Source organism: Trachypithecus francoisi, unplaced genomic scaffold (genome assembly GCF_009764315.1).
Source record: "Trachypithecus francoisi isolate TF-2019V2 unplaced genomic scaffold, Tfra_2.0 Contig01579, whole genome shotgun sequence".
In the NCBI taxonomy this organism is placed as follows: Eukaryota; Metazoa; Chordata; class Mammalia; order Primates; family Cercopithecidae; genus Trachypithecus; species Trachypithecus francoisi.
This window is the reverse complement of record NW_022681442.1, coordinates 13,045,893-13,053,723: the sequence shown is the minus strand read 5'-3', so window position 1 is coordinate 13,053,723 and position 7,831 is coordinate 13,045,893.

Sequence of the window (7,831 nt, the reverse complement as noted above, 5' to 3'; positions counted from 1 at the left end):
GCTCCATCCACTCCTCGACATCTAGTGGGGTAGTGCTTTGCTTAAGCTCTGACCCTGCCATCACACACGGCCCCCATCGGCCTTACCAGCACCCAGATGGGCTCACTCCAGTCACCCCAAAGGTGCAACATTGCAAACAACCTGCCTCAGCCTCCCTACTGGGGTTCCTCCAGCCACTTCCATGAGAGACCTTGGACAGGAGCCCAAAGCTTTTTACAGGCACTGCCTATCAGATGTGGAAGAAAACAGCAAGATGAAAGGAGCCCGTGACCCAGGAACAGCCCACCAGGTCTGGAAGCTGCCTTACGGAGAGTGTTCATTTCTTTTAAGGACCATTCCTTTGAACTATGCAAATAATTCATTGAAAGTTGGGAAATTTTTAATTCCTAATAGAAATACACACACACATTAGTATCTAGGATACTAATGTTCCTTTTCTGAGTCTTTTAATGTTACCTCTGCTTAAGAGCTATTTCTAAGTTTCTTGAAGGCTAGGCTGGTAGATTTCACAAAATGGGGGCAAGACATGGAGGGTGAAGAGAGAAAGAGAATAAATAAGTACAGGACACCCACTTAAATTTGAATCTCAGACCATGCCATGCTCATTATTTTTTACTCCACAATGCTTAAAAACCAGATTTGTATGTGGCAGTTTTCCCCAAAGTTATTTGTTAAACTGAATTGGACATCATTTCAACATATTTGCCTATTTATTAATGTAGCATATACATAGCACTAACTAGATCCTAAGCACTCTTCTAAGTGCTTTACAAAATTATTTATTACAAATTTATTTACAAATTTATTACAACTTATTTAATAGGCAACTGAATCATGAATATAGAAAATCACAGATAATAGTTTCCTCTCTTTAGAATTTTAGATCTCTGTAGTATCTTTCTTCATAGGATGAACACAATTTGAATTTGCTTGCTATCAGAGTAAAGTTTTGTATATGTAATTTTTCTTTGATTATGAAAGTAGTACATGTTCAAGTAAAAAATTAGGAAAATACAGAAAAGTACAAAGGAGATAATGAAATCACTCTTCACAGAGATAATCTATATTAGAATTTTTCATTAGGCATACATTTTGAATAGTTATGAAATAACTAGCTGCAATTTCTGCTCATCTATCCAAATAACATTCCAGATCCATTCTCCATCCTATCATCCTATTTTATTGCAGTCATTACAATTATCACTATCTGGAATTATCTCATTTCAGAGAGAGAAAACTAAATAGTTTTCATTTGTGCTGTCTCCTGCTACTAGAATCAAACGCCACTTTATGTCCCCAGTTCCAAGTACATAGTCAATGCTCAATGTATGTTTCTTAAATGAATGAATATTCTGCATCTGTTGTGCATCAGGTCATTGTAATCAATTCAGTGTGATAACATCACATTGTGCCTCTGATAGGCACATCTGAAATCATTCTCCTCAAGATTTCTTAGGCTCATCATTGAGAAAAGTTTGAATTTTGGCTAACTTTTAGAGTTCACCATATCTGAAAAAAATTCTATACACTCTGAAGTAATCATAATAATGTTGCAAAAATGCTTTCAAAATGCCAGTGAGGTCTTGTTCATTTTGGAATTTTATGGATTAATCCTTTCCTTCCTGAGACTTTCAGGGGCAGAAACTTGATGATACAAATTTTAAGTGAGAACATATTTAACAAGGTCAACAGAAAATGTCATCTTCCTGTGTTCTATGAAGCCAAAGTTTTGCTATTTCCCTAAAAGTTTGTTTGACAGAACAGCATTGTTAGGTATGAAAAATTCAATACACCAAAGGAATTCAGAACATTAAGGGAAAATCTAAATAGAGGCATTCGTTTAACAATAATTGGTGTCTGAAAAGATGCCTTATCATGGCTCTAGGACACACTGGGAAGCAAAGAAGAGGATCTGATTTACTTACGGATCTTTCCATCATTAAAGGAAATTAAATTTGATCATATTTATTATCACAACATTTCCATGAAGAAGATGATAAAGATGCTATCATTGTTCCTATACTGTAGGGTTGTAAACTAACAAGTACTTATTAACCATTTATTGCTTGTCCAGTTCTGTGTTAAGTAAAATGTGACTAAGAAAAAGTTTGCTTTAAAGCAGTTTCAGATATAAAGCAATCGGAAAAAGAGCAAATCTGAGTGGCACTCATTATATTACACAAGTTTCAGGGTAAGAGAAGTAGGCCTGGGCAACATGGAGAAGTAGCATTTCCAGAGATGAGAGGGAAGCATAGCCGTCACAAGGATAACTATGACAACGCCTCGCATGGATCGAGAGCTCATCATCTGCCAAGTACTATCCCAAGTGCTCTGCACAAACTCATGCAGTCCTCACAAGAAATCATTGAAGTTGATCCTTTTCTGATCCCCACAGATGAGGAAACTGCAGAATAAAAAAATAAAATAAAATAAGTTGAACTGGGCGCAGTAGCTCATGCCTGTAATCCCAGCCTTTGGGAGGCCAAGGCAGATGGATCCCTTGAGCACAGGAGTTCAAGACCAGTTTAGACAACATGGCAAAACCTCATCTCTACACAAAATACAAAAAATTAGCCCTGCGTGATGCAATGTGCCTGTAGTCTCAGCGACTTGGGAGGATCGCTCAACCCCGGGAGGTTGAGGCTGCATGAGCCATGATGGTGCCACTGCACTCCAGCCTGGGTGATGAAGTTAAGATAATAATATCCCAGTTATGCAGAACTTTGAGTCCTAGTTTGGGTTCAGTCTTATAAGCCAGCAGCTCTTAAAATCTTTGGGTTCAGGACCCTTCATTCTCCTAGCGATTATTTAGAACCCCAAAGAACTTTTGTTTACATGGGTTTTACTTATCGGTGTTTACTATATAGAAGTTAAAACCAAAACAAATTTTAAACATCAACATTTTAATAGTAAAATATTAAATGACAGTGATAAACCCATTACATGATAAAAATACCACTTTCATGAAGTATAACTATGTCTTCCAAACAAACAAAAATTCTAAGAATGTTATTTCTATATATCTGCAGATTTCTTTCATGTCTAGCTTAATAGAAGGCAGCTAGATTCTCATATCTTGGCTGCATTTAGTATGTTTAGTATGGCTGAAGGATATGAAGAAAGTCTACTCTAACACAGATATATAGTCAGAAAAAAGGAGTATTTTCATAGTCTTTTCAGGTAATCGTGGATCATCTTCTTATGCATATGACACCAAAACTTGAAAATTTCTAGTGTCTGTTTTCTTTTTTGTTAACATATTATTTATACATGAAAAAATCTACCAGTTTTATATGTACAGTGTGATGAAATTTAGTACTGGTCTCAAAGTATGAAACCTTTTTCTCATCCTCAAAAATACCTTCATGCCACTTAGCACTCACTTTCCTCCCCTCACCACTAGTTCCAGGCTATCAGTGATCTGCTTCCTGTCACTATAGTTTTATCTTTTCTAGAATTTCATGTAAATAGGATCAGTCTTAGTCTTTATGTTTGTCTTCCTTCATTTCCCATGATTATTTTGAGGTTTATCCATGTTGCACATATTAATATTTGTTCTTTTTTATACCTAAGTAGTATTCTATTGTATGGATATACCACAATTTCTTTATTGTATTCACCAACTGTTAGATACTCGGGCTGCTTCCAATTCTTGGTTATAAACAATAATGCTGCTATCAACATTCACCTACATTTTTTTGGTGGATGTGTATTTTCATTTCTCCTAGGTAAATACTTGTGAGTAGAATTGCTGAAACATATTGTAAACATGGTTAATTTTACGGGGTGCTGACATAGCAGTTTTCAAAAGTACCTTCACCATTTAGCATTCCAGTCTGCAGTGCATGAGAGCTCCATTTTCTCCACACCCTCCACAACACTTAGTATTGCCAGTATGTTTCCCTTTCTAGTGGGTGTGTAGTGATTTTTCATTGTAGTTTTAATCTGCATTTCTTTTATGACCAGTGATGTTGAACATGTTTTCATGTGCTTATTGGCTATCTTCTTTTGTGAAAATTTCTGTTCAATTGCCCATTTTTAAATTGAGTTGTTTGTCTTATTATTAACTTGTAAGTGTTTTTTAGATATTCTGGGTACAGGCCATCTGTTGGATTTATGTCTTGCAAAATTTTCCTCGTGTCTGTGACTCTCCTTTTTGTTATCTTAGTTATATCATTTAAAGAACAGAAGTTTTTAGTCTTGTTGAAACTCATTTATCAATTTATTCCTTTTTGAAATCATTTTTATTTGAGTTCATTTTTGCGTATGATGTGAGGTAATGGTTATAAGGTTCTTTTTTACGTAAATACAGATATCCCACTGTTCCAGCACCATTTGTTGCAAAAACTATCTTTTCTCCATTAAATTACCTTGGCATCTTTGATCGAATCAAATGATCTTATGATCGTGCATCTGTTTCTAGACTCTCTATTCTGTTCCTTGATCTATTTTTACACTAGTGCATCATTGTCTTAATATATAGCTTTATGGTGAGTCACCAGATGGGGTACTATGAGTCCTCTAATTCCACGCTTTTTCTAAATTGTTTTAGCTACTCTAAGTCCTTGCTTTGATGTGTACATTTTCAAATTAACTTTCTGATTTCTTCAAAAATGCTTGTTAGGATTTCGGTTGGTATTGCACTGAATCCATGGATCAATTTGGGAGGATCGCCATCTGATTGCCATCTTAGCAATATTGAATCTTCTAATCCAGGGATCAACAAACTACAGTCTGCAGGCCAAATCTAGCCTATTTCTATATACCTGTGAGCTAAGAATAACTTTTACATCTTGAAAGACTGGTAAAAACAAAACAAAGAAGAATATTCCACAGAAACTATGTGGCCCCAAAAGCCAACAACATTTACTATGTGGCCCTTTATAGAGAAAGTTTGCCAGTGTCTCTGGTAATGCTTGACTATGGTGCATCTCTCCATTTATTTAGCTCTTTGCAATGTTTTGTAGTTTTCAACGTACGGGTCTTGCACATCTTTCACTAAAGCTATGCCTAAGCATTATTGTGGACCATACTTTGAGAACCGTTACAGAAAGCGGTGGGGGCAGGGGACATTATTAGATGTTTTGAAGACAAATTACATGGTAAAAATGCTGAAGTATTATTTTAATAATACTATGGAAAGACCCACAGAGGCTAGAAGCAGGGCAAATGGGAAATCTACAATATTTCCATTGAGAGATGCTAGAGACATGGGTTAGGGTAGTGGGAGGAAAGAAGGAGTAAATGTTAAAAACATTTCAAAGGCAGGAAAAGCAAGATTCACAATGGATTGGATAAAGGAGACGAAAGATGACAACTTCAAGGTTTCTAGCCTGTGATGTTAAATGGCTTGTCCATGGTGATTTTTATTTGGTTTCTTTTATCATCTGGAGGCACAAATAGGATTTTCCCACATCTAGCTATTGTAGTTCCCTATATTCAGATTTACCATTGAAATTGCCTTCTAGCTCTTCACACCCTGTTAGTGAACAGGTAGTATTTTGATGGATGGTACATGATCAGAGAAATCCCGGGTCTTGGCGGCATGAGGAACGTAGCTTTCTTTAAATCTTTGTCTTAATTAATAATTTTTTAATATATTGAAAGCTTTTTAGTGATGTAGGAACCTAACAGAACATTATTTTTACAACCTTGTTTGTTCAGAAATCATTAGCCCTTTAAGACATTTATATTATTGATGACATTCATAATTTTTTTCTTTTTCCATCCTTTGGCTTCCTTTTGAAGTCATACTATTAAACCTCCTTAAAAATATTTATGTGTGTTTAGTTAACAAAAGCTCCTGTAAGTTGAATCCATGCTGGGAAAAGGTTCAGGTAAGCTCTCTATATAAGCTTACAGACAATTGTGTAAATCTTCAGCCATTAAAGAGAAAGGAGAAAAAAGCCACCCTCATTACACTGCTGTCATTTACTCTTCATCTCCTGTCCTCTTTAGCAGCATTAAGATGGGATGTAAATTTGCCAGTTAATGCTGTTAGAAAATGGATGGTTCAAGAAGGGCAGGAATTAGAGATCAGTATTAGGTGCAGATAAGCTCCTTTGCCTCCGCAGTGGCGGCTGTTTAACATTCATGGGAAAATCATCATCAAACAGCGTTATCACAGCTCTGTTGATGGCTGAGGAACTTCATCACTATGATAATTTTTTTTATAGCTGTGAGCCAAAAAGCTCCCTTTTATTTCTGCCGTCTAGAGCTGTGATAGAGGCTTGTTTGTATGGGTAGGAGACAGCAAACCCTGGGCTCCTCAGCCGGGTTTGATTTCGCCCCCACCCCCCCATCTCTGCTCTTCCCTTGTGCATGTTGCACTAAACAGTCCTACTGATAATATATATATATATATTATATATATATATAAGTCCTCCAACAACCCTTCAAAGCATAACAGATATTTTTATGATCAGTAATTCAAAGTTTGACAAGTGATGCCATTCTGTAATTCTGTAATGAAACTGTCACCCATTTTATTGTGAGCAAAATTCTAACTTGATAAATGGAAGGTGGAGGGGTGGGAGCCAGCCCAAAGCAGGGTAAATAAATGCCTGAGTCTGAATACCTGGAAAGCAAACTATTCAAAACAATCCAAGTACCCCTCAGTGGCGTATTTCTCATCAATAGGCTAAGTCGTCAAAGCTCCTTGCCTGTAATTATTCCTTTCTGAGTCAAGCAGAGTAAACCAGAGTCCAGCTCCTCTGCAGTCCCTTTTTGGTTCTATTCTGTGTTTATTTTTAGAGTGTTTGGGGACAACATTGGTTGTGTTATTCTAAACCGACCAAATTTGCTTTAGAACATACAATCTTTGCACATGATATTTCTCTGACATGTTTAGACATCTTCAAGTATATTAGAGATAAAAGTCACAGGCGTTGCTTGCAGCACATATGGGGCAAAGACGTCCGGTATTCTTCGGAGATAGATAAGGAAACTATTCAAAGAAAATTTAAATTTATTAAGGTGCTCGCGCTTGTGCTTCTTTGCAGCTTTGACCTCATTTTTGGAGGCTTAACTGCTCTAAATGACTTTTCCCCCTTTTTGGAATGCAGCTAAAAAGCATAGTGCTGAAAAGCAGTTTTGTGGTCTGGACAGAAAGGTACTATCATTTAAATAGTTGGGATTTGAATTCAGGATTGATTTAACTACTTCAATAATTTACTTTCAACCCCAGCTCATTCCCTTTCTTTCCCCGAGAGCAGACTTCCAGTCCTGCTATGATGGGCTGAATTATGCTTGGAGTTTGGAGATAAGGACTTTTGTCTACGAGGCTCAGCTTAGACGACCAAACTCATTTCCCAGAAGACTAGAGTTTGAATCCAGTTAGGATCCTGGAGGTGAAAGGCTAGTGCCTTATCATTTAAGTATAGCTATTTAAACATAAGTTTAAAAGAGATACTGCAGGATGGAGGGACAGTGTTGTTCCTCGAAGGATAATCTTGGGGACAAGCTGGCTGTCTGTTCCCTAAAGATCAGATAGCCCTCTCCATCCCCAAATAGCTTTGGCCACCTCTGACTGCTCAAGATCAAGAGCCAAGAATGCTTCCTCATTCCAAGATTTTCTGTTCCATAATTGTTTAAAAAAAAAAAATCTAAGGAGGTGTTTAATTTTTGTGCACACACTCCATCTTAAACTGACAATGGGTTTAAGTCTTAACTCTGTGCCTGAAAGGAATTCCCAATATTTCCTCTCTCAGCTGAGGAAACTACATGGTGCTTACCATCATCCTTCCTTGTGTGTTGCCTAGCTCTCTCTAGTGTCATGTAAGTTCGATGAGGGAAGGCTTCTTTCTCTCTCTTTTTCGTGCAGTATTTCCAG